Raw genomic sequence first — 27119 nt, forward strand, 5'->3', positions numbered from 1 at the left:
CCACGCTTTATAGCCGTCTTGGCGTCGTCGCGTCGGCGTTCTCATCTGGAAGGCAGTGGCTGGCATCGTGAGACAGCGTGTGCAAGCTGACACAGTTTACCGGAGCGGCGTGACACGATCGTCAGAATGGGTGTAGCGCACGAAGCCCACTTTTCTCGCCGATTCGTAAACGGTGACGAAATGACGAAGCCGAGCTGCACACGAGAGTGCGGGGCTCAACCCTCCGTATAGGAGACCGTGCACCGTATGTATGTATATGACAACGTCAGTCGAGGAAGTGCAGGCGCACCTCGTACAAGGGGAAGGTAAGCCGCCACGGTCATTTTTGCACAACATGGGGTGAATCGATGCGAAATGAAGGCGCACCTATTGCCTGGTCGGCGTAAACAACCGGAGCTGAGACGCAAACACCTTGCGGAAGTGAGTTGGCGAACTGACACAGATATGTGCTTGGGTCGAGCATAGTCGTTGCGAATGCTCTAGCAAACGTTAGTTCTCTCGGTGCATCAGCTGTGTATAACATCGAACATCGATGATGGGAGACCTTAAGCATGCAGCTGCAAAACACGAGTCACTGGTGTATCGGTATGCTGTGGGCACGATCGCTAAGCGCACGTCTTTATGGTCAGTTAAACGGCGTCAACCGGCGATTTGAGGTACTTTTATTGCGCAAGCATTGTTAGGATACTCCCGCAAGGAATCCGCAGATGTACAAGAGCGCCAAAATTAATATTAAAAATAATATTAAGCAGTACTTAGTATTTCTTAATGGCCAATACTGCGTTAGTGTATAGTTAATAAGCTGATATTTCATTAATATTATGAGTTAGTTGATATTTAATCACCTGAGGGTTAATATTTTGTCAACAATCGGTTTATTCGAATTAAATATATTCCCACAAAAACGCGAGAAAAAGATAAGCCACCGCAAAAATGCTGCCCTTGCGTATTCTGCGCATTCGTTTTTACGTTGTCTTCCATCGGAACGCTGGAGAAATCGAACATTGATGCCTATTTGATGACGTTTTCTCATTCCCAAATATGCTATGCTTACGCCGCGTTATTCTGAAAGCGGCATAATTCCCAAATTCTCTTATTTATAGGCGACTCCATGCGTTTGGCCGCAGAAAACAAGACCGATCTCATATCGTTGAGGAATATTAAATGAATGCTGCTGGAGCAAATAAACTCAGCCTAAGCAAGACAAAGTTGCAAGAAAACGCGGTCGTCAGCCCTCGGTATAGACCTCTCACGCCATCTTGTTTCGACTTTTTCTCTTTTTTTTCTCTTGCACCGCCAGAACGACCTTTCTCTTTCTTTTCGCAAAGCATGCGACGTCAAGGAAAAGGGTATTACTTCTTTACGCGGACAAAAACCTGTTTCTCGCATGGTATCGACACTATATAATACCGTTTGATGGACACGTCGTCGCTTCTCATTTAGCCGTGCGGCTCGGCGTTCACGGCCGCGCGCGTTATAACATACGCGAACGACAGCGGTGTCACCGTCGACGACGTATAAATAGCTAACCGCAACGACCTCGGAACAGTCACGAAAGTCCTTGATTCCAAAGAAAGGACGTGTGGCATGCGTGTATCACGACAGAAAAAAAAAAAAAAAGAAAAGAGCCAAGGCACGTTCATTATGTTGGTGATGCGTTGTTTATAACTCGCCCTGACTCGACACATCGTGGCGAAATGTTTGCAGTGGTTTGCTTTGCTTTGCGTTGTCAGTGTCACTATATACTACACTCTCATCGCGCCGTGAGGCACGGCACCCGCATGACCTCGCGGCGGTCAGACATCGGCAGTCGTGATTCTAAGGTCAAGTCAAAGCCACACACGAATATGGCCCCCTTTTGCCACCCAAGGCTGTCCTTATTATTAGCCTGTCGTATCATCACCTCGTTCGTTTGGGGATCAGTGTATAACCCCCCACCACGACTCCTCATCGCATGCAGCGTTTGCGCGCCTCTTATTGACACACGCACACACAGGCGAGATCACGCAAGCGCCTCTGAGCGAAGAACACGTAACCCGGGCGCGCGTGTGTGTGTGTATGCGCCCACTCTTTCAACGGTGCGCCGTCCGTCGGCGTGTTTTTATCGTCCGTTTTTGATCGTGTGTCAAATGGCGCGAGCAACGCGAACCCACGCTATATATCGTGCATTTCTGTGTATATTTTAGGGCCTCTGCTCCCGAGGGAGGAGTGACAGCCGAGGCCAGTGGCCGATCAGCGCGCGGTCTCTCATTTTAGTTATTCCTTTTTTTTTTTTTTTTTTTTTTTGTCTCGCTTCAGCTACTGTTGCTGTTGCGTTCGCGGTTATGAGAGCAGGACAGACTGTTTGTGCTCGCTCCAAGAGGGCGAAACTAGGTGCGGCTGCGGTGGCGGCGATGGTGTGTCCGGCGTGAGCATGCGTAAAAAGGCTTGCTGAGCGTAGGCATTGGAGGGGGTGCTGTTCTTTGTGAAACGGGAGTTGAAAAAAGGAAATGAAACCGTAAGAAAAGGGAAGAAAGAAGCAAAGAAAAAAGGCCTTCTTGCGGATAGTCCCGCGTCTTGGCCTCCATTTTTTTTTTTTTTCCATCGCGCGGGTTTCGTCTTTACAGACATACGCGCACGCGCGCGCGCGCTTATGTCCGTGGGTCCGCGTCGCTCAGGGGAATTATGCAATTCCCGCGAAGAGTGCGAGCGGCTAGTGAGCGACGGGACTCCTCGCAGTGTTGTTGGCTACCGCTTGAGTATGGTAATAAAGCCGCGACCTTCTTTTCTCATTCTCAACGCGGTCAGAAACTTTTTTTTTTTTTCGAAACCGCAATTTGCTGCCGGTGACATTGATGACGCGATGTAGGTCGGTCCAAGGTCCAAGTTTTGATGGGGCTACGTTGCCTTTTTTTTTCTTTGCTTTCTTTCACTATTTCTTTCATTCTTTCTTGGTGGCCTTCCCATCATGTCGCGGCTGTCTGGTAGGAGAGCACGCAACGGCTCGACTGAGTGTCAATTCTCTACGAAATGGCTGTTCTTTATTAGTCAGAAGCTCCTTGGTCAGAAGCGTCGGGTCGGCTGTTCGTGTTCCTTGTGCTTTAGGGTCTTCAGTTTATGAATGTATCTTCTCGAAGTCGGCATTGTTCTACATAGACTAGTTTTTCTGGAGGAGCGAAAGTGGACCAATGGCACCCAAACAAATGTTCCGGCTGAAATTCGACCCCCACAAAATGTGTTCCGGTCCCAATGTGTTTCGGTTTAACGCCTCGAAACGATTCAGGCTATGAAGGATGCGTAGTGGAGGGCAGCGGACAATTTAGACCACCTGGGGTCATTTTAACGTGCACTGACGTCGCACAGCACATTGGCACAGTGCCTTTTTCCGCCATCGAAATGCAGCCATTGCGCCGACGATCGCAGCCGGGTACTCCGGCACAGTTGGCGCGTCCTAACGACACGAGTCACCGCGGCGAATCTCAAATTGGAGTCACTGTATTAGTTATTGCACATGTAGCCCGTATACCGTTCGTTCCCTCTCCGCTCCTATCGTGACGTCTGTGGCTGTACGTCATGAAACCTTCCTCTTAATTCTGTACATTTCGCCTGCTTTTTGCATGGGATTTAGCCCTACAAAATCTGTGCTTGAACAGCCAGCCTCATTTCCAGCCTTCCCGCAGTGGCAGTGCCGCTGAATGGGGCCAGCTGATCTTGTCTCGGCATCTACCTGCGACTCCGGTAGTTGCTGTCGGCAAAAGCGAGATGGCAGCAGACACATAGTTCAACCTAATTTGTTAGGTTGTTTATTATTATTATTATTTTTTTTTTTTCTTTTTTTCACGAGCACGTCGCTCGCAAAACCCACTGTGGTCGGTCGGCTGGACGCAAACGCGTGCGAATTGAACTTCTCACACGGACGCTCACCCGCTCGGTCTCAGTGACGCCCAAGCGCTGATGAAACAAAGGCTGCCCGCTGCAGCTTCCATGCGGATAACGGACTCGCTTCTCCTCCTCTTCCTCCTCTCTTTGCTCCTCCCATTCCTTCTCGTTTTCCCCTGCGGCCAACTTGACGAGGGTCGAAGGACGATACCGGGCGTCCCTTTGTTCTTTTTCCTCGCTCGCTCGCCGTGCGTCCTCGACGCTTTCGCCTCGACCTTTGTAACGTGCCGGCGTTCTTCTGTTTGCTTTCCTGCGCACGGTGTTGCCGATAATTCCGCGGAGAGTTGCGTGCAGCGGCGCCGTGAGAAGAAATCATTGCGTTACTGAGAAAACATCTCGTAGCTATGTACGTAGGGCTGCCAGTTGAACTTAAACAGTGGCATAAAATTACTAGTTTATTTTTGCTACTCCTACCATGTGATGGGGGTGCACCTGCTACTCGCAAAAACAGTAAGCTTAGGAGTGACGTAAGCGTTGTATTGGTAGTTTCCTTTATGTGGATGTGTAGGCGTCGTTTCGATGCACGTCCAAATCAACGTGATTTTCATTCCAGCTGGCACACATTACTCACGAGCGTTGTCTTGCACGAATCTCGCTTCTGATGAAACGTAAGCAGAGCGAAATGTGGTCTTTCGTTGCAGGGTACTCATCCCCCAGGTAGGTTTCCGTAAAGACCTCAATTAGACCTTTCTGATTTCGAGAGCAGCTAGACAAAAGTGAGCGAGATACAATGCATTATGTTCTTAACCGCTTCTCTTCCTCTTCGCGAGGTGCAGCCGACCGCCTTGCTAGTCCACAATGGCCTCTGTCTCCGCTTCCCACAGCACGGTACACCTGACGCCGCACTCTCCTCACGCGGCGCGGCTTTGAATTCCGGCAGCCAGCGCTCCAAGAGGCGCGTAACAATCTTGACCCGGTGGCGGCCGTGCGACGGTCGAGCCACGCTAACCGCGAAAGCAGCGGCGACTTCTCGCGTCTAGCACCGTCGCTCTGTCAACGTTCAAAAGCGCCTGAGGTCACGCACTCCCGCGCTCGCCCAGTGCGCCCACAAGGACGTCGCCGAGCCTTCCACGTATAAGGAAGCGCGCGCGTGAGCGCTGCGATGAGGCGCGGCCTACCTCCCCGGAACATCTCTTTGTCTCCGCTTCCCTGGTGGCAGCGAGCGAGCAACAAGTCGGAAGGGGTTTTCTTTTTTTTCTGCGAACCATGATCAAACCAGGAAAGGACCTTCGCTTCTCAACTTTCTTTTTTGTCTTCTTTCTTTTGTTTATTGTCAGATATAACTCTAGGTAGCGGTGTTCGGCAGTGGGCTTATTTTTTACTGCACTAAGTAAGGCCCACTGTTCGAGTTGACAAGGTCTAATCCACCACCACGGCCGCACGAATGCAGCTACGACGCGCGGGTGGTCGCTCGAAAATGGCTTCCGCGCGATAGTAAAGCTAGTTGCGCGTCACGTCATGTTCTGTTTTGGCAGCGTAATCCCATCCTCCTCCCAACCCGCACCTTTCCCGCAATTATTTTTCTGCATGTGCAAACACGAAATCAGATAAGCTGTCGAAGCGCTAACTCTTCGTCGAGAGGGGAGGGTTTGGAGGTCGGCTATCTGCCATCCAATATGTTGACGTGCCAAGTTTGCGTTGTTACTCGCTGCCCGCGTTGGCATGCCGTCTCTCCCGAAGGAGCGCTGACTTGATAAGATTAATTAGCAGAGACCAGAAGGCTATTAATACATCAGGAGAGCAACCATGCGAAATAACAACGTTAGCTTCCTTTAGGAAAGCCGCCAGGAGAAGGTAATGCTGTCAGTAAAGGACCATTCGGCTAAATGTTTGTCGTTGGTATAGAGAGGCCTTCATTTTCAGATTCTATATGGGCTTCCCTCTATGCTATTTCGCTGCGCGCTGTCGATTTCAGTCGCAAACTCGACGCTCCTAGGTGTTACGCTTGTGCTATCGCTCGTCTTTTGAATTTCCGAAGCTATCTCTATTGCCCACAGCTATCCCCCGTGTCTTTAATCTGTTACAGTTAGAGCACTTGAGCTCTTTGTGAGAATCTTCTCACTGTTATGCAAAATAAAAAATGTCTGGCGGCTACTTTTAAGTCAGGATTTTTTGTCCAATATCAATACAGGTAATCCCTAACTGAACTACATAATACTTCAAATAAGGGAGTGATTACTTGTTAGCATCATTCATAGCTGTTTACAAAAAAAAAAAACAATATATATATACTAAAGTGACAAATAGCTTCATATTGTCTCCAATTTTATTTGGAGTCGACGTTTCGGTACAAGACTCAGGCAGGGCTCTTGCCGAAACGTCGACTCCAAATAAAATTGGAAACAGTATGAAGCTATTTCTCACTTGTGTATACCCTCTAGCAGCGAAGTACGTCTATTTACTTATGCTATGCTATATATATATATATATATATATATATATATATATATATATATATATATATATATATATATATATATATATATATATATATATATATATATATATATATATATATATATATATATATATATATATATATATATATATATATATGTATATATATATATATATATATATATATATATATATATATATATATATATATATATATATATATATATATATATATATGTCAGGATGAGGTGAGAAAGCAACGCACTAACTCTCCATGCCTTATAAAGCTCATGCGCTACCCGTGTCCACATATCAATAGCTAATCGATTGGGGGACTTTGTTCATTGCTTTACAAAGTTTTCTTTCTTTTTTCTTTAACGCGAGGGCAATAGCCCTCCCGTTCTACGATGAAGCCGTCGGGCTCATAATATATGCGGACTGGCTCAACGGGTCTCTGGTGTCACGTCGCATAAGGTTGATATAGCGAATCGGGCTTCATCTTGACGTCACAGGTCGTGTGGCTCTCTGTGAGATTTGACGTCACACCAGAAGTTAGAGGGACATGTGAAGAATTAAACTGACATAGTTCGCGATAAAGAAAACTGCTTAAGCGATGGCAAGTGGGTATCGAACTTGGGTCCCTTTGTCGCGTCGCAAAGAGAGCCCTACATCTACTGCACATATGCACTTGCGTTTAATGTAAGCGGAGAGCATGGGGTTGGCAAAGCACAGTATATTACGAGAATGGTGGATGTGCTGATATTTCTTCGCTTTGGTGCCACCAGAAGCTACGTGACAGTCACGAGTAACGGATGAGTGACGTGGAAAGTTATCGTGGACAAGGACGTGTGGTGAAGCGGTTTCACGCGTACAGACCACTGCAAACTATCGCGTTCACATCTCATTGGGGTGTAGCAATGTGTCCTCAAAGTTTTCAACCAATAGACGTTTATTCACTCCCTCGTAACACAAGGCGCGCATTGTAGTGCTCGTCAAAATCGATGGTGCCCGATGTATGCGGATTCTTGGCAAACGCCCCATGCAAACCGCGGCTCAGTCCGCCTGAGAGCTTATATACCACTCCTATGCGGAAGCGAAAAGTTCGATCGCACGAGTCACGGCTGGCGACATTTCAAAGAGGAAAGTCCGATTGGGAGAATTGGTATCCACGCCTACACGCATGTTCTTAATCGCAGGTGAGCACGACTCATACCTATTCCAAGAATGTTCTTCATCACCTGAGTTACCCCCCTCGACACGAAAACATGGAACGGCCGATCGCACACTGTTTCAATGTTAATTTTTGCTTCATTCGTATCACCAATCGAACTTCATCTGACGGAGGCTCGGTGCGACAAATTATATTCGACTGTCCCTACACCGCAGCGGCGACGCGTCTCCATGGAGAGACAAGGCCTGGCTCGATTCGAGAGCGAAGGGAGTTTGGGAGAGGACGACACGCTGAGAAAGCAGGCGCATGCCTCCGCTATGGCAACAGCGGTATGCATGCACTTTATCGCGCACTTCGGCTGTGTGCGATGCCGTGCCGTTGGAGGCGCCAGGCGACGCCAGCCTGCGACACTGTCACGCCACAGAAGCAATACCGCACGAAGTGTACCGTATCTCCCAGCGTAAAGGTCGCGCCTTCTTTTTTTTTTAAGTTTTCGACAGTGCGACTAGCGAGAGACACAAGTTGTTTCTGAATGAGCCAACTATAAGGGATGACAGCGCATTGCGAAGACCGAGGTGGTAGGATGCAATTAATAGAAGCGTGCATGCTTCTATGTGCAGTTTGTTCCGGAAGTAGTGCAGCTTTTGAGGGTGGGGCTTCAAGCTATGGAACGGTACGTGTTGTAGAGGGGTTAATACGGTGTATAACGGCGGCGGCGGCGGAGACCTGCCCGCGCTCGTTCGCTCGCTTGTCTAACTTCGACGCGTGAGCGGCTATGGTGCGACGACGCTAGCGGAGACCACGCGGACAGATTTGCGCAACCTACCGTGGGTCGCCGCCGCTGTTGTCAGACGCAAGCTGCCGTCGCAGGCTTATTGAATCTGTCCCTGCATCTATCCGTTCGCGTCTCGCGAGGGCTTGAATAAATGTCCACTCGACGCCGGCACCGAATTGACGCAACGAGGTTGCGTCGTTCGCGCCCCTCTTGTGCGCGTATGTATAAGGTTGCTGGGGCGCCCACGGTGAATATAGGGACGCGAAGGTCGTTCCGAGCGCTCTAAGAGCAGCGTTTGTATACTGTGACGCTCTTGCCCAGTTTTGTGCAGCACAGTCGCAAGCTGAGAGCACGAACATGAAAAACGTGATGCGACAGCTTTATCAGCATTCAGTTCAGTTCAGTCGTGTCCGACTCTTCGTGACCCTATGGACCATATCACGCCACGCTTTCCGGTCTCTCACTATCTTCCTAACATCGCATAACTTCATCTGCAGCGCCTCGAGGATGCCATCTAACCATCGCGTTCACTGCCTACCCCTTCTCCGGTGACCCTCAACCTTTCCCAACATTAAATCTTTCTCCAGCGACTCCTCTCTTCTCATCAGATGGCCACAAGGCAGGAATGAATTCCTCCTTTTATGCATTAAAAGGGATCAAAGTTTTTCAGCGTTTAATCCTTTTGGGACTGCGCTGTTTTAACAACTGGCCGTTCGGAAAGCGAACAATGCACTTTTAGGCACCAACTGCAAAAAGGCGCACTCCAGGGTTAGTCTCCTCGTGGACTATAACAACCCACTGAAATTACTCAGGGATCAGGGTGTCCCACCATTTTTTTTTTTTTTTTTTTTATAGCGTGCATATCGGCTCAATTCATAGAAAAGGTTATTCTAGGCAAAGAAAAAGGCGCGACTCGGCAAAATGGGATACGAGGTTGTACAAGTTCCAAAAGTATGGCGTCGTGAATTTCTCTCCCGACTCGGCGGTCACCGCAACACTGCAACAAAGTCTCAGGCGGAGAACAAACTAGCTTAGATTGGACGGAATTAGATTATGTCACGCTCTGTAAGACTAGTTAATCTGGCGACGAGAGGCAGCAGTATTATGTAACATCCTTCTGTCGACGTGAGCAGTAGCGCGTTGTGGCGTTTGCTCCGAGACTTAAATGACTTTTCTCGCTTTACTACACACAGGGTTGGTTTTGGAGTAACAAGCTCATCATTAGCGAGCCTGGCGACATCCGCTGCAGGACAAAGGTCTTCCTTCCAATTCACCCTGCTCGCACAAAAGGACCATCGGTTTCCTCCTCTCCGCAGCCCCGCCCATTTCTTTTTCTTTTTTCTTTTACTCGTACTGGGACATCGGAACGCCAAATGTGCTCTCCAAGACAGGCTAGAACCTTAAGTCTAAGTAAAGTTTAACATTTATGAAGTTTAGGAGTAAAGAACGAGGTCAAAGCACCGATGTTCCTAGTGAATTACGCATCGCGCATCCGCCTTATAGAAAAAACCCATTTGCTCTACTTGCATACATATTTCACAGCCTCACAGTATACATTTTAAAAATAGGTCAGCTTTTCTCACGCTTTGTTCTTTTCTTTTTTTACTCTTTCCGGCCAATGCACCACTGCGAAATTCATCACGACTTCTAGCTGAAATTCACAGTGCCAAATACAAAATCATAACTACGTTCACACCAGACACGGTCGATGCAGACAGAGACGTAGTAGCGAACCACTTTCTATGCGCCGAGAAGACGATCAATGGGGCTCTTCTATTCATTCCGAGCCACATTTATACAAAAGGAACTGTGTCCGTGCACCGTACTCCTTCGTATAGCTTCCCCCCATGTTCCCTTTTCTCGCTTTCCGTTCGTTACAAATATACGGAATATACCAAAAGTACGAGTCTCCTACAAGCTGCACTCTTTTTCTCTAACCCCGCTCTCTTCCAGGGCTCCACCCTTCGTACATCTAACTGAAGTGTACTCGGGCATGCGCCAACAAAATATTCTCCACTCCTTCGAATGACCCAACCATAATGAGCCAGCGAAGAGTCCCTCTCCCCGTTCACTGCGCGTTCCTTAACTCCGGTTCATGCGCTTTCTTTTTCGATGAGTCTGTTTATTTTATTTTATTTTTTTTTTTTTTTCATCATGTTCTTCGCGTGAATAAGTAATGCAACTCAGTAGCCGAACCCATTGTGGCCTGGCCTCGCGCATGCGCGTATCGTCTCCTCCGCATCGTCGTCGTCGTCGTCTCCGCTTCGGCAACGTCTCGTTCACCTCCGTAGTATTGCGAAATGAGCGACCTCCGCAGAAAGAGCACGCATGATGCCCGCCGAATTCGAATGAGGCCCAAAACACGGGGAGGAACAAAACGAGCGAGCAGGAAGAAAGGGGTGAGGACAAACAGGAGGAGGACGTGGAGGAAGACCGAGGGGTTGGTGGTTGACGTGCGCGACGTGCGGTTGACTGCCCGCGTTGTTTGATCGGACGGAAAGTTCCGCCCAACTTCCTCTTACTCGAGCGTCCTACGTAGGAAACGGGTCATAAAGGAGCGCCGGTTTGCGCCGTATACACCCACGAATGTTTTTAATTTACCTTTTTCGATCCGCGTTTTTTTTTTTTTTCTTTTTCTTTGGTCACGCATCCAGGAGCTAAGGAAGCCTTGAGTATATGCATGCAGACTCGCGGGCAGATATTTTCTTTCTGCATAGACGTCTCAATTCTGTGCACGCATCGTTGCATGCACAGAAATAAAGCGCTCATGCACGCGCGAAAAATTTGAGATCTAAACGTCTTTATATTCAGTTCTTGAACACAGCGGGAGGATTCAAGTCGTAGAACGTGGCGCCGTCTGTGTTTGCAGCGAGCACTGTCGGTTTATTCCTCGCAGGCGCTATGAAGAAAACAAAAATTATTTCAAGGGTGTACCCATGCATGTTTCTCATGACTGCGGAGCCACGCGTCTTACGTGAAACATTTTTCTTACCGCCCGCTGGCACATTTATTCGAAACGATCTTAGAGTTCATGAATACGTTCCTCTGCGTAGGTCGCGTTATATCGCCTCTGAACAAAAGAACGCGCATTACGGAACATTAACGCTTGGGCAGCTCTTCATCGCAGTTGTTGGGCTGATTCGTTCAAGCTGTCGAGACCATTCGACGCCGACCGCGCTTTTTGCGCAGAAAATCTAAAATTGAAGCAAGAAAGATGCGATATGTTCGAAGTAAACGCTATAAATATTTCACGACGAAATCGTGTATTGAGATGAATGGGCGCTCAGTGTGCCTTTGCGTTTCAAAAGTTAAAACAAACCTAACCTGACCTTTGTTCCTGTCTTTGTAATAAAAGGAAAGGACTTTCCACTTTATTCTATTCCTGTTCCACCTTTTTTTTTTTTTTTTTTTTTTTTTCACATTCGGAGATAACACAGACGGTTAACCGCAGAGCCGTCGTGATTGAACCTTAAGGAGGCTTATATTTCGAGGTAGTTGAGTTATAGTTAATGTGGATAACACATTGCTTCTGCGTGGACGTTTTTATTTTACCATAAGCAAATAAATTTAAACACATGCGCAGACATTCATGACGCAACGTGCGTAACAGGAAATACGTTATTGTGCTAAAGCAAACGTCTTGGCCCCAGATTATACAAAAGACGGCCCCTGCGCGAAAAAAAAAGAAAAAGAGAAAAAAAATTTCTTAAAAGAAAAATCTGACGAACAGGCGAAAAGCGCGTGCGGTTTCTATGCACAGTTTGCGTCTTACTGCGGGCACGCCTGTATATAGCGCTGCGTCTTCAGAAGCGTCTTGGTTTTCCCTATAGATCCGCTTAGCGACCTTTTCAGATGCTAAAACTGCACTACACTTGCACCGCGCCCTGCCGCAGTGCAGACGCGCTTCGCGGCTCGCGTCTGAAGCAAATGCATAATAAATCCGCTGCTGGCTCGCTTTAGTAATCTGGCACAAGTCCCCGTGCGTTTGACCCACTTCGAATCGGTATAAGAACAGAACGATAAACGACTACACACATGCGCCCGGCTGTTGAATTCCGTCTATTGTGCTTTGCTCCGTCTTCAGGCGGCCACGTTCTGCGCGAAATCCAATTACGAAAAAGCGGGGAGCCCCCTTCAAGCTGTCTTCCTCCTTTTCGATGCTCTCGCTGTGAGAAAGCAGCTGTCACGTGCATTAAAAGAAAATAGAGGAAACTGTAAGAACGGGTTTCCAGTTATCCGCAGCTAGTATATAAATGATGAACGCAGGAAACACTGAAGAAATGGGGGGTAGCGCGCAACTTGAATGAAACTTCAAATATATATATATATATATATATATATATAAATATATATATATATATATATATATATATATATATATATATATATATATATATATATATATATATATAGCCGTCGGCGCCCCGGTGTCCTTGCTCCATGGTAAACGACTTTTAGAAAAAAAAATAAATAAACGCGACAGCCTCTAGCTTGCATTTCTTTGCTGCCACCCGTGAAATATGGAAGAGCACTTTAGAAATCTCCCCTGTCGTTTCCGATATATTTTCATCTGTTCCTCTCGCATTGCCCAAATAATGCAGTACGTCTACAGCGGAACGAGATTGTAGTCGTTTTGTTTTGTTTTTCCTTCGCACTACTTCCTGACGGGCCAAGGTTATAAGCTTCGTGCACACCCGTTGAAACGGCCTAGAAACTGCCAACGCTCTAAAATACATCGTTAGAATGTCAAGCCAGCCACATCCGACATGATGACGCTGTAGGGCTTTCGTTGCATGCCTCGCTGGCGCTGGGCAGAGGTCCCTTTTCCTTAGACCTCACTTTATATATTCTTTCTGAAAATGCACACGCTTTCTTCGAGCTTTATGGTGCGAATTTGCCGTTCGCACCATACCTAGTGTGTGCAGTTTCTGTACCAGTTAGGCCCTGGGATTCACTAGACCCAAGAACATGCATGAATCCAACACGAGGATGCGTCAAGCGTTTTCGGAAAATGAATTAACAAAAAAAAAAAAAAAAGAAAAAAAAAAAAGAAAAGGAACAAGCGCTGGGAAAGCAGGGGAGTTCTTGAGAATGTCATCGGCAGCATTAAGTGCTGCCGTTTAAGCTCTGCGCTACTAGTAAGTGCGGCCCAAGTGTGCGAATATCTATGATGTCCCTGCTCTCATTCAGCGAGAACTTCAGCAGCCAGTTCCCGATAAATGGCCCTCTCAAACAACATTTCATGCTTCTATAGGCACTTGAAAATTCATCGTAGATTCAATTGCGTTTTCGATCGCGTCAACTATTTTCTTTTTTCATCATCCCTTCTCAGCGTCGGAGAGCTCTGTAATGGTCCTTTAAGAAATTGTTAATATTCTTCGCAAATCATAACGAAACTTAAGATTCGGAATACGAAAATCAGGGCTCAGAATAATACTACTGGTAGCGATTTTTAATCGGTTCTTATCACTGTATTATGACCAAGTAAAGATGGGTGTAAGTGGGCGCTGCTGAAGGAAATGCATTGGAGAACATGAAAGTTCATAAAACACGGAAAAGTGTATGCGACAGTCTTACTCGGGTGTTGTGCTATTGCTGTCTTCGCTCATTAACTAATTTACTTATTAGATGCATGCCGCTTCTTTATCGGTTTCTATCAAACTGTACTATTCTGTCGTGCACTATATAGCTATAGTTTAAGGTATCATGCCACGATTTTTTTCTTTTGCGACATTGGAGTGAGTACCATAATTTATGGACTATATATATATAGTTCACAGTGCTCTTTCTTGTTCAAAAACGTTTTTTTAACACCTTCTCCACACCCCAAGAGGACGAGCGTGGGACTGCATGGTACGCGTGCCGATGTTAGTGGTCCGTTCTATTGCCTCCGATAAGGGCAAGCTTTATTTCTAATCGCTAATAAAATTGTAAAATCATTAGAACCCGACGAAACTGTTACCCATCCTGTTGGATTGAAAGAGGTTGAATCACATATCGACGTATTTGCCGGTTTGTTAACCTTGATAATTTACCTTGAGAGTAAACATATAGTCTCGCAAATACTTCATAGCTTTTCTGCATGCACTAGGCCGAATAAGGAGCTGCCCATCGCTTTGGCCGATTGTGATAGCAGTAAGGTTATGGGCACGCGCTAATAGAACGAGGTCATATGCCATCAGTTGCCTATTTTATTTTTTATTATTATAGTGGCTAACTATTGTAATATGACTGCCATCATAGATAATCGAAAGTAGAATCTCAGGAGTTAAGAGTGTAAAAAAAAAAAAAATATATGAGTATATGTTGGGCATGTCATATTAACTCTTTTGGACGCTCATTGTGCTGTCATCATCACCGTCAGCCTGACTATAACCACTGCAGGGCAAAGGCCTCTCCCATATTTCTCCACTTAACCCGGTTCTGTGCTAGCTGCATCCACTTGACCCCTGCGAACTTCTTAATCTCATCCGCCCACCTAACTTTCTGCCGCCCCCTGCTACGCTTTCCTTCCCTTGCTTCCCTTGGATTGTGCTGTACTGTCAATAAAAATATGAATATATCTGTATATATTCGCAAACACACATTGCACGAAAATACCATGACTGGCTCAAAGTCAAACGAAACAGAACAAAGGTTGAAAGGGTGCCTAGCTCAGTCCGCCAGCCAACGTTTCGACAAGTGGACGAAGACGTGTCCACTTGTCGAACCGTCGACAAGCGGGCTCAGGCTCTCCCTCATGCCTTGTTCGGTTTCCTACTACTTCGTGTGCCTGTCTTGCAGTATGGACGACTCAAAAACTTTATACGTATATTCACACATCCCGTACACTTCCACGCCCACGAAATCGCAGCTGTATGTTTAGAGAAAAAAAAAAAAAAAAAAGCACTCGAAGAACCATTTTCTTCTCATCTGAAGATATTTTTTGAAACAAAAGTACAGTGCCACTTAGTAAGTCTTCCTACCACGTCAGAGCAGCTTTAAATGCAGCACCAGGCATTACTACGTAGGCGCACTGTAAAACATCGCGATGCTCAGCAAAGCGATCCTTTTTGGCCGTATTATCCTATCCAGAGTGGATTTCAAACCTAGCCGCAGTCAGTGAATTATTGAAAGCTCCTCTGGATTCTTCGAAGGGAAGTGTGAAAAATTGCATGCACAATCTTAAACCCCTTGACGCAAGGAACTATAGCCGGCGATTTTGAGAACGGAACCAAATAGTTCCCGTGGTGTTCCCGGAATGTAAAAATTTTATCATTTCAATGTGTGTAGTCCGCGGAAAGTGTACCGAGAATTATGGTGTGCTAAATATATATATATATATATATATATATATATATATATATATATATATATATATATATATATATATATATATATATATATATATATATATATATATATATATATATATATAAGCAGTCATTACGCAGACTTTCTTTTGTCTCTTTGATTTTTTTTCTTCTGCTACGCATATGTGCTAGCTCTAGAGATCTCTGTTTTTCAACGACAGACTGCGTTCAGAAACGAATTTGTGCGCAAGAACAGTTTGTGGTTAGCGCCCCAGACTCGAAAAATCAGTACTTCAATAAAAAAACAAAAGGTAATGGCCAGTAACAATCTGTTTTCACCTGAGAAAATGTTCCGAGAGAGCGAGCTGCGGGGTTTACCGCCGGAAACCTTTCCTCACATAGCTGAACCAAGTTGGCTCTTATCCAAGCAAGCAGGATATCGTTCGCGGGAAACGATTTTTCTCAGTCACACGAGGCTGACGCGTGTGCATTGCATGCAGGCATGCATGGCGATGACGAACAGCCTGTTTAAAAACTAGCGTCGTTAACAATATACAATCTCCTCGTGTACATGCTTGAAGCATTCGCTAATCTAGCGACAGGAGCCCGGAAGGAGGCAAGTGAAGAAGAACAAGGGGGTAATTATTATAGCTGTATTTGACTATTAGTACCGACCAGTCTATATTATTTGTAACCTTACATCGGGGGAGGCTAGAATGAGTGCAATGGAAATTTAAAAAATGCAAGGAAAGAAGGACGCAGTGTATATATAGGTCGCCTATGTAACCATGGCATGAAGCCAAAGCTTAAGGCCGAAAAAACGTTTACACCCGTCTGTTTGATAAAACACAGGAAAGCCTACCGAACCTTGTGAGCTGACGTGAGGTGGGCGCGATGTTGAAGAATCGTTTGCTCAAGGCTACCCATCATAAAGTGTGGCGGAGAGAGCATGGCACAGTTCTCTTGTATGCATTTGGGCTGTCAGTGTATACGACGCTAGTTAGATTAGTGCTCTTTGTATATTTCAATTGCGGCAGCGAGATTTGTATCACTTTTGCTTGTTGAAACATTTCCCTCCCGCACGAGGTGAAACTTATTTTGCATAAAAGTAAGCTTCGTTTGCCTTCTCACACGCGCATAGCGGTGGTTACTTTCTAATCGTTAACTTCTTTAAATCCAAGAGCGCACTTTTAGTCGGGTTTTGTGTTTAACAGCGGAAAACAGTGTGTATGCAACTCAACAAAATCTGCGATTTTAATCTCAGTAACTGTAATTTGTACGCACATTTGGAAATGCAGCCAACTTTTTCTTTTAAGGAAGCTTCCGCCCTCCCCTTTCTTTCTTTTCTTTCTTTTTTTTTTTTTTTTCTTCGAGGGAACCAGGAAAAGATTTCGTGTTCGGCAGTCAAGTGCCTGAAAGCCTGATTTATCACTGCTTGTCGGGGACACCCGGTGACAGTCCTACACACCGCTCTTAATTGCGCTCAGCCTCGAGCCATGCATTAATTAGTGTGCTAGCGTCCAATCTTCTAGGATTTCGTGTTTTATTTGCGCTTGACGACAACTACGGGGAAGCGGCAAATTTTCGATAATGCTACTACCGCATAGGCGGCTTTTTTGAAGCTCTTTGCAACTTTAATTCTGAAAGTGCTCTGCAATGGTTAAAAAATGTTCTTATGAATGTTAAATAACGCCCTAAATTAGCCAATATAGAAAAGTCCTTTTAAGAAGCCTGAACATCATTAGACCAATTTTTCAGTGCATTCAGCACGAGTATAAAAGATTGCGTTTACTTTTTGCTCTTGATGCAACTATTTCGCAAAATTCGCGGAGCGCTTTTGTAGACTGAGAATCGACTTGCAACAGAAGCTTAAAAAGGTGTGTTCAGCTTATATTTTAAAGCGCTCCTGGTTTAGATTTTGGGGGTCGTTTACAGGCTGGCCTGCCTGGCTGCGCTGCCCACTCACTCGCGCGCCAACGCGCACTGGCTCACTCACTAATCTGTATATTCACGCTAACTCAAACTAACTCAACTTAGCCAACCCATGTCCGTGTAGTCTCACGCCTCTCCCATGTCCTTGATATGTCTGGCAGGAGCAGTTTGCAGTGATGACAAGTAACATCCATCCCGCGACTCTATCTTTGGAGAAGTATAAGCTATTCAAAACGCATACAGCTTTTTGACTCGTGCTGCAAAGAGATTGCCCACGTAGCGCATACTAACGTGGTGGCGAAAGTAAAAAGTTGACAGGCACATAAAAAGAGGTTACGGCGGACGGTCTCCTGCGCCTGCCTCGCATGGCGCGAAAAGTAAGATTTTGTGAAATAAGTGGTTCCGAATGTCCCCGTAAAGAGGAACAGAACGTAAATGAGAGAGAGAGAGAGAGAGAGAGGGGAGAGAGAGAGAGAGAAACTCGGCACTCCCCACTAGCCAACTTCCGCTTCTGTTAACAAACGCCTCTGCGGCGTCAGAAATGAAGGCGCCTTCCTGAAAGCGACGGCCTTCTTTGGTCGATCGCTTTCAGCCTCACTGTGTGTGAGCCGTCGAGCCCGCCTGCTTGCTTATATTTCGTGCAGTTTTCTAATGGTTTCATTTGCTTCCAGTATGGGGCGGAAATTGGAAGAGAATGTCCATCCATCGCAACTTTGGTTTCCTTCAAGGATATCGCACTTTTGATCTATGTAACTTAGAACTTTATCGAGTTCGCTGCCGACTAACTCGTTGGTCTCTAAAACTGTACCGCGTGTTTGCGGGCCCGTGTTGTATACGTGCAGTGGTTCCTTCTGCCGCTTAATTTTCTTCAACTCTGTGGCAACGATTAGGCCGAGCCACTCGCGGGCGCCAACTTTAATTGCGTGTTCGTGTAACCATTTAGGACTCACCGAACCCGCCAGTACTGTCGAGTAAAACGGAAACATGACTTTTAAGTGCACTTCTGAATACTAACTATCCTACACGCTCCGTCTTTTACCTAACTGCGCTAAATAAATTGGTTTACCTCACACACGGCCTGCATCTCTTTCACGGCCGCGTACTTCCCAATGTCATTTTTTTAATTTATATACGAGCTCACAAATTATTTGCATGTTCATAATCTAATTAGTCAGCCATGCATATTAGGAGTATCCACCCTCCCTGATGCTTCCACTTTAGGTAGTTTGGAACAAGCTGGCTGCTGCTGGCGCCGCGAGGCAGCTATGTAATATATCCGATTCGCGAACAACAACAACAAAAATAAGAAGTTGCAAGTGACCTCAGTCATAAGTGCACCTGCCGTCGACGCGAGCAACGCACCCAGACGTCTCCCACCAGGTGCCTAAGGCGAGCAAGCATTAGCGCGCCAAATAGCGCATTGGGGCTGACGTCGCCGTGTCGTTTCAGGGTCTCTTCGTCCTCACCAGAGACACAGGTGTACGCGCACATATTCGTCTCAGGGCGACGTGCAGGCTGGCACCGTTTCTTTCCTTGGGCACCTACGCGCACTTTCAATTAAGAGCGCGCGCGCGCCGCAGTTCCGGTGTCTTTGTACACTGCCGCGGCGGCGGCGGCGAGTACGTAATGCGGTTACACTTCAAGGCACCACCGCTACGTATACCAGGGAGGGCGTGAAGGCACTCTTCCTCTGCGAGCACCGTATCAACGAGCCCACGCACGTTAAGCCTTCGGGCGTGTATACCTTGAAGCGGCCAAGAAAGGGATGGAAGGAGACCCAGGGGAAAGGGAGGAGGACAGTCGAAAAGTCGCGAAAACTCGCGCAGTACACGGAACGACACCGGGCTCCCTCTCCGGTGCACCTCGGAGGCAAGAGGTTTCCCGTGGGATGAATGAGGCCCACGCCCTGGGCGGACACCTCGCAAACTTTTTGCCTCCATCTCTGTTCCGCTCTCTCCCCGGAGACCCGTCGTTCTTTCGGGTCGATGTACCGCATTCGCGGCCTGGCTCTGCCTGGCACATTCCTCGTACATCTGGAATGCCCTGGCACGGCTCTCTCTACGTCTTTCTTTTAGTACACATCGGTGTTCTTTCGCTTCTCTCTCGTTCTCCGTTCTTTTCTTCATTTTCCCTTCGAATCGCTCGCCGCGAGACTCGAATGTTTACTTGCGAGACGTCTGTTTTTAAAACGGCGGGGTATTTATTTATTATTTTTTTTTTGTTGTTGTTATAAAATCATTCAGAAAACGTGCTTTGCATGCTCTAGACCGTCCTCGGCTCTTTGCTGTCGGTGAGGGTGAGAGTGCCATGCCTTGTTTTTCCGGGGAAGGTGCTTACCATCTTTCAGCCGAGCGCGCACGCCCTGTGTAATTTACCCCTGCCTTTGATTTCTGCGCTTAACAAAGCGGGCAGTTCAGTTAAGATGAGTGTGCGTCCGAGGGCTATTATTTCTTTTTTTTTTTTTTTTAGGGGCATGTCTGGGCTTGGTGGCCTGTGTAACGTTCCTCTAGTCAGGAGGGCTTCTCTCTCCTCGTCTGGGCACTATAAGTAAGAACGCCCTATGTCAGTATAAGCATAAGCAACACCGAATATAGCTTCGGCGCCACTCTTCCCTCCAAATAAATTTCTGCGACTAGTTAAGAAGAAAAATTACAACACTCCGGGCCTAGTTCCTTTAGGCGCTCTTTATACGTTTGGTTGCTTTTCTGGCGTGTACGAGTTCACTTCTACTTTGCTGTGTCGGGTTTTATGACGCATAAGCGACCTTCACACACAATAAACTCAGAAACTAAAGTAAAATAAAAACAAAATGGACGCAACAAAAAAAAAGCAGAAACGAAAAACTCAACAAAAAGAACGAAGAAATGATAAAGAGTGACGAAAGCAATATAAAAGTTTACTTTTCCTTACTTTTTAGTTAATATTTCGTCTTATTTTTCTGTATTTTAGTTTCTGCTCTTATATTATCAGTCATCTTTCTTTAATTTCCCTCAGCGTCTTCCAGCGTACGCGTCCTTACGGTAGGCAATGAGAGTTACGGACCCGCTCGCATGAAGTCGGCGTAGAGTTATAGTAGAGAGTGGATAGCGTGCTTGGCTTGGACACGGATGGATGGTGGATGGAGTCCTGTCGTAGGCACAATTTTTTTTAATGAGAAAATATTTCTTGTCTCATTAGTGGCGTGGACAAGAACCAGCGCCAGAACGAACGGGCATCTTCACTGGCCCAGGAACGAGAGCACTATTGGGCGCGAGGACATACCGTGGCGCCACCTCTCGGAAGCGCCCGCATGACGAAGAAAGTGGGATAACGCACGGTAAACGGCTGCTGTAGGATGCTTTCCTGGACAGTTCAGTTGCGCATTAGCATTACGTTCATTTATGTATTTAATATGCACCTCCATCTGGGCCTGTATAAGCTTATTATGAGGTAAGAGACCCAGTTATTCTGCAAAAAAGCACATCACCGAATCAGAGTTATCGAAGTTGGCGAGCTTTACTGCTACGACGAAGCGCACTGGCTGCAGCATTTCTGCTGTTATGAAAACAAAAACTGAATCTACCAAACAACCGGTAAGATGTAAGCAGTCAGTGCACAGGTAATCGAATTCCTGTGCAAGAGCGCAGAACTGTCAGGAGTCTGACAGATGTCGAGCGCGATCGCATAGCGCAGGCAGAAGCGGTACCTTGCGCCTGCTTCCTTGAACGTAGTAGAGCAAGCAAGTTTGATTGCGGGGGTAACATGTGGATTCATTTTTTAGCTAGTGTGAAGGCGTGTGTTCCACGCAGCGAATTCTTGCGCACTGACTACCCTCATTGGCACTCTTGGCTAGAGCGGATATTTGTTTTTCCCGCGCATAGTAGTTTTTTTTTACGCATATCTTGATCAGCACCTCACAGCATGCATGCAATGATCTACCTTTCGTTTATTCATGGAATCTGTAATTTAAATTACTACAATACTGGAGACACTGCCTGAGACAACTCACCACGCATACCGCTGCCCGAGGTGGCCGAATCTTCTAGTTCACTTCTGTGAAACTTCCGTGTCAACGTGTTCATTTAGAATAATCTGAGACCTTCTGGCCTTCGCACAATCCCTCCTTTCTTTTGGAGCGTACTGCTCCATGAAGAAGCCAGCACCTTTTCCATCCTTCCAGCAATAGTATCATTAGCTTCACAAGTGATGAGCGCAAATTAAAAAGCGCGCCGTTTCTTCTGCCGCTCACCGAACTTTTAGCGCCAACTCTGGACAAAATCTCGCTAGCGCTGAAATGTCTGCACGCACATCGTGAGAATGATGACTTGCTAATTTAGAGATTCAAATTTTAATAAAGGAAGGAGAATTCTGTGAGCTTAAGTTGCGGGTAGCACTGGGAACATGCGCCGAGTTCCCTCGCTTGCGTCCGGGTACAGAGCGTGATGGACCGTAGCTACAGCTTAAATAAACTTCAGCAGCCTCAGTAACGATGCAAGATAAATAAGTGCAAGGCAGGCACTCTGTATCAACCCAAATTACTAAAATAAACGCTACTATTAGCTTTTAAAACGCACAAATTCAATCGAGCGTCTGCTTCAGCAGCAGTAAGAGGTGCCACGTGATCCCACTTTCTCCCCTAGGTCGACACTAGCGCCGTTCGCTCCAGTGGTGGCGCTCGCGCCCAATACTAGTATCGCAGCAGCCGATCACGCCTCGTGTAAAACTGCAACACTATCTCGCGCTGTGAAGATCATCGTCTTCAACAAGTTCCAACTGCAACACATTCTCGCACTATGCAGTAAACATGAAGTTATATCTGCGCCGGTCATTGATTTTGCCTAGATAAATACGACACACCCATACGTCCTACGGGCGAGTGCGGGCGAGGTCTGCGAGCGTAGTGTTGGGCGAATTCATGCAGGCCAGGCGACGTCACAGAACTCGCAATGTTTTCGCATCTGCACGTAAGAAGGCTTAGTACCCCTCGTAATTTATCCTATCAATGATTGACAGCCACAGCTTACGGTGACACGCTCTGGTGAGGCTACCGACTCATGAGGCAAAAAATTATTTCGCATTAAAGATCAGCATAATTTTTACCCTTATTTCTCTCTCTCCGCCTATACTCGGACAAACACGTTAACACTCTCTCAGTTTATTGAGACATCTTTCAGAACTGCTCTACAGGATGTCTCCTGTAGGTCAGGTTAGGAAAAAAAAAAAAAAAAAACACCCTGCCGCCACGGACGTTTCAGGCGTCTACTTGAATGTGGAACTTACAAGTGCGTTGTCTCTAAATAATTTCCTTGAAAAATCCGCGCTGATTGTTGCCAGCAAATTAATTCCTCGTCTGAAGTTTCATGTGTTTGGTATCAGTAAGGACTCTGCTATGAGCAATGACCGCTGCAAGGATTTCTGCCAGGGCTGGCCGTCTACTTCCGTTTTCCGGCGCAGAAGACGCATCAAATCTTTTTCGACTGCTGATGAAATGAAAAGCGTTGTTTGAGCAGTTTCTCTTTATTTTTATTTAAACTCAACACTCCCGTAACACGTGTATGTGTAAACAACCAGGCACATTTATTAAAATGCATGGGTAAAACCTGAGCTGTCTGTCAGTTCCTTAAAAATAGACATCCTAAGACAATAGAGAGAGAGGGGGGAGAGAGGAGAAACAACACCCCCATTAAAACATTTTCCAGACCGGGACTCATTACGACGCGAGTGAGGGAATCAGAGACGCCTCGGCCCCATACCAACCATGCACTCTCCGCAGTACGTACATACCGCATAACATATAGCATTAGGCAGAGGGAGTAGACGGGCCCGTAACCCTGGCCTGACTCCTATATCTTCGACTAGTTGGCGCGAGCAGAATCGGAGCCGACATAAATCACTCCGAGGACACGAGCTCTCAGCGGGGGAGGTCACATCGCTCCGTTAGTACGTCCGAGCACATCAAACCGCGTACATCTCAGCCCACTCGAACCGATATATACTTCCCCTCCTTCCCTTTCTTCCTGTTCTCTTCTTTTCTCCGCCTGTAACGTCAGGAAAGAAGCGCTATGGACGTCCACCCACGCCACACAGTTTATGCTCGCCGAAGTGCACGCGTTGTCTTCGCTGCGTGAACTTTTTTTTTTTTTTTTTTTTTTTTGACACCTCGTGGAGTTTGTGGAACTTGTTCTCTTTCCAGCAAAGCGTTCACCTTTTCAGTGCACGACTCGGTTGCGGGGCTACGGCACATTTTCCGCTTCGCTCTCCTCCGGCTTCATCCCTTGTTCCCTTTCTTTCTTTTTCGCGCATTCTCCACAGCTAATGCGAGGCTAGTGGCATGGACCCTGTGACTCGAATATATCGCTGACCACGTGTCAGTGCTCAGCGGCTCGTTCGATTCGCCATGGCCGAATTACGTCGCCTGTGCACTCAAATCGTGAGAAGGAGAAGGAAAAAATATGAGTGCTTCGCAGAATTCTGTTCAAACAGCGAGCTGTTTAAAGCACCATTTTACGAGACAAGCGTTATCCGCTCGTCTTGTAAAATGGCTGTAATTAAGAAGAGGAGCCATACCTTGATGTCACCAGAGTGCTCACGCACCCACCAGATCACACGCGTTCGCGCGAAAAACACCGTCGTTCGCCCGTTCAGTGACGTCACCATTCTGTCACTTTCATGGGATAGCGCGAGGATTCCAACAAACGAATTCAGACTTAAACAACTTTTGTTGCAGTTTCGCAAAAATGAGCGCTCCGTATTCTGCTCACTCTGTCTCTCTAGATGTTTTTTAAAGTTTAGTGTAACTGTGGTGTAAGAAGGACGTGCAGCCCCGTATTCGGATCACCAGACTTTCGCCGTTAGTTCTGCCTCGTCAGAAATTTCATCTGGAGAATGAATATAACTCGGCCAGCGGATCAGTCAAGACACAGATCGCTCTAAAGCAAGAAGGACAAAACAAAAAAATGAATGAAGGGTTACCGAATGAAGTGGGGGAAAAAAAAGCAAGAAATGGACAAAAAAGGCGGCGCGAAGTCATACATTTCTCATCCAGCAGACCCCGAATCAAGTGGCGCGTACAAAAGAAAACACCCCTTCACAAAGCCCCCGGTCTATACCACGGCGGATTTCAAGCCGAACTACTTACCTGCCGTTTCCTTCTTTAGAAAGGCTTATAGAAGTTGTGTTTCGGAATAAGCCGAAGTAGGCATAACTCGGTACTTGAATGCGTGGCTTTATAAAATAGCGCTGCAGTGTTTCGTCTTTGATTCGCAGAAAACGCGCGGAAGCCTCATTTTCAATGCAGATACTTTCGCGCTTTATCAAATCTGAATACAATGTTTTGCAAGCCAGCCTTTCTCTATATGCGTTAGTCTGACAAGGCGAAGAAGGCACTCTCGTTGTGGAATAGATGTGTAGGCGTGTAGGCACGAGAAATGCGTAATGGAAATATATGACGTCCTTCGGAACAAAGAAGGTTAATTTTGGCAAAAAGCCTCGTGAGTAGTACGCGAAAGACACTGCCTGTCACCGACATTCAGAGACTGTGAGGATGAAATGTCGGCGGGAAGCTTCCCACAGCACTTCTGTTCATATCGACCTAGCAGGACCCACAGAGCTTATCAGTGTCTTCGCTTGCGGAGTTCAGAATAATGTATGCATTTTCCCGCGTTAGCGAACTTTTTCCCTGTATTTTTTTGTATTTTTTTTTTTGTATGCGAAAACCTTTTTGCATACTTACTGCACTCAACGTGACATGCGGGCGTCATCATGAAGGAGCTAAGGGAGCCCTGGTGGGCTATAGCATCATGGGTGAGCTGTTCAACTTATTACGAAATATGCAACCACCAATCTTAAAATGTACCGTCATTCTCCCGTGAGCAGAAACTGAGTGCCGCATTACAGTGCCTTCACTGATTGACTGTAGCCAACAAGCGTATGCGTATGCTACCGTATTTACGACAAATGCGTTGCAAGTGATCCAGTACAATTAGTGCACTTATAATGTTGTGGTCTTAATGTTTGATCGTCCAAGTAAAGGCATGGTCGTACTTTTTTTTTTTTTTTTCATTTATAGCAGGATAGCCTCTTGACAGCGTTAGCTGACGTCAGTGACCAAGCACCCTTTGATTTTGTAGAGTCGCTCCGGCCAACTGCAATCGAATGTTTTCCATTCAGTCAACCTGTTTCCACTGGTATCCTAACCACGCGTGACCAACAAAGCATCTTCCTTCAGCCAACTACTTTGCCTGGCGAAGCGCACAGTCGCCGCCGCTCTTGTTTATTACATAGTAGGGAGGAAACCTTTTAAGTTAGATTTGCTAGTCCATCTTGGCGGCTTATTTCTAGGGTAAATTTATTAACGCCACATGGCTCCGGAGAATCCGGGGCTTCCCGGCGGCGTGAGGAGAAAATTCGGATGGCGCGAAAAGGCTCGACGTCATAAACAAAAAGTGATTAAAGCATTACACAAACTGTAACCGAGTGAGGAGCGCTGCCCCTAGGCCACGCAGGAGCATGCATTTATGTTAAAGCGAAGTATTACATCTATGTCTTGCGATCTTGCACATAATGTGCTAGCATAGGATTGCATGCTAATGAGTACTTGATAGATTAGAGAGGCACTAATTAAGAGATTAGTGATAAGCGCGTTCATGACGACGAGGGGTGAACGTATATATACGGCAAAAGAGGACCGACGTGCAGAAGGAGCCTCTGAGGGGAGCCGCAGAGAGGAGCTATTAATTAATGGTGTAGCGTCGCGCTGTAAGAACGGCATTTATGTCTCCCGGGTTTTTTTTTTTTTCTTTTTGTCATTCCGAGTGTGAATTAGAATCGCAAATACTTGGGACCAACTATAAACGAATGTCATTTTTTTTTTTTTTTTTTAACAGAGGTTATAGAAAATACGCAGTCGGAACGCCTGACGCGACACTTTCGTTCTTCACCTTTCGATTTCCTCCTTTTTTAATTGTTGCAAGGTTGCCTGTATCAACGTATACGCTTGGAACAGCTTCAGATTTGCGCGATATTTCTCGATCTAAGTAAGTTGCAAGTTGCTTGCTTTGGGGTCCCATACGTCCTGGTGAACTCGTATGGGCGGCGCTTTCTATCGCAGTTGCTTTGGTGATTACATTCGCTTCTCTTTTCGTCTTTGGAGGAGCCCGACTTTGACACCGGAGTTAGCGAGCGGGGTTTGTTTGCAACGTACCGCCTGTCTCCTGTGACTCGAATACGATAGCTATACCAAATGTATATGTGCAAAATATTGCACTGGCTAAAGAATACTTGCCACATCTGAAAATGCGCAGCGTAGGTCACTCCCGCGGTTACACCAGAGTACACTGTTCTTGTCCAATCAAACTTGATTAAAAGTCGCTGCCTCGGCTTCTTCACGTGCATTTAGAAGCACGCAACGCGCGCCAGATGGCTCGACCAAGTCGCGTAGAACGCCTACATGGCAGTTCGTACGTGAAGCAGAAATCTCCACGACCCGCCCGCCTACCCCATATATAAACGCTGCCGCAGGAGAAGTCATTAACACGCCTTCGTAGATGCTGAACCACTTAACATCAACTTGCCTTTCCCGCTATCATTCTCCTTAGTACAGTATAGTATTAGCAGCAGGAGCAGAAGTACTACTATAATGCTCACAGTATAGTAG

At 46.5% G+C, this 27119-nt stretch overlaps 1 protein-coding gene across 1 annotated transcript in view; it reads left to right on the top strand.

Moving 5' to 3' along the window:
* The window catches only part of LOC146191791 (dual specificity tyrosine-phosphorylation-regulated kinase 4-like), a 177919-nt gene that overhangs the window by 105845 nt on the left and 44955 nt on the right, over nt 1-27119 (top strand). The gene's annotated exons all lie outside the window — the stretch shown is intronic.

Source organism: Amblyomma maculatum, chromosome 4 (assembly GCF_055883805.1).
Source record: "Amblyomma maculatum isolate TAMU_Amacu chromosome 4, ASM5588380v1, whole genome shotgun sequence".
In the NCBI taxonomy this organism is placed as follows: domain Eukaryota; kingdom Metazoa; phylum Arthropoda; class Arachnida; order Ixodida; family Ixodidae; genus Amblyomma; species Amblyomma maculatum.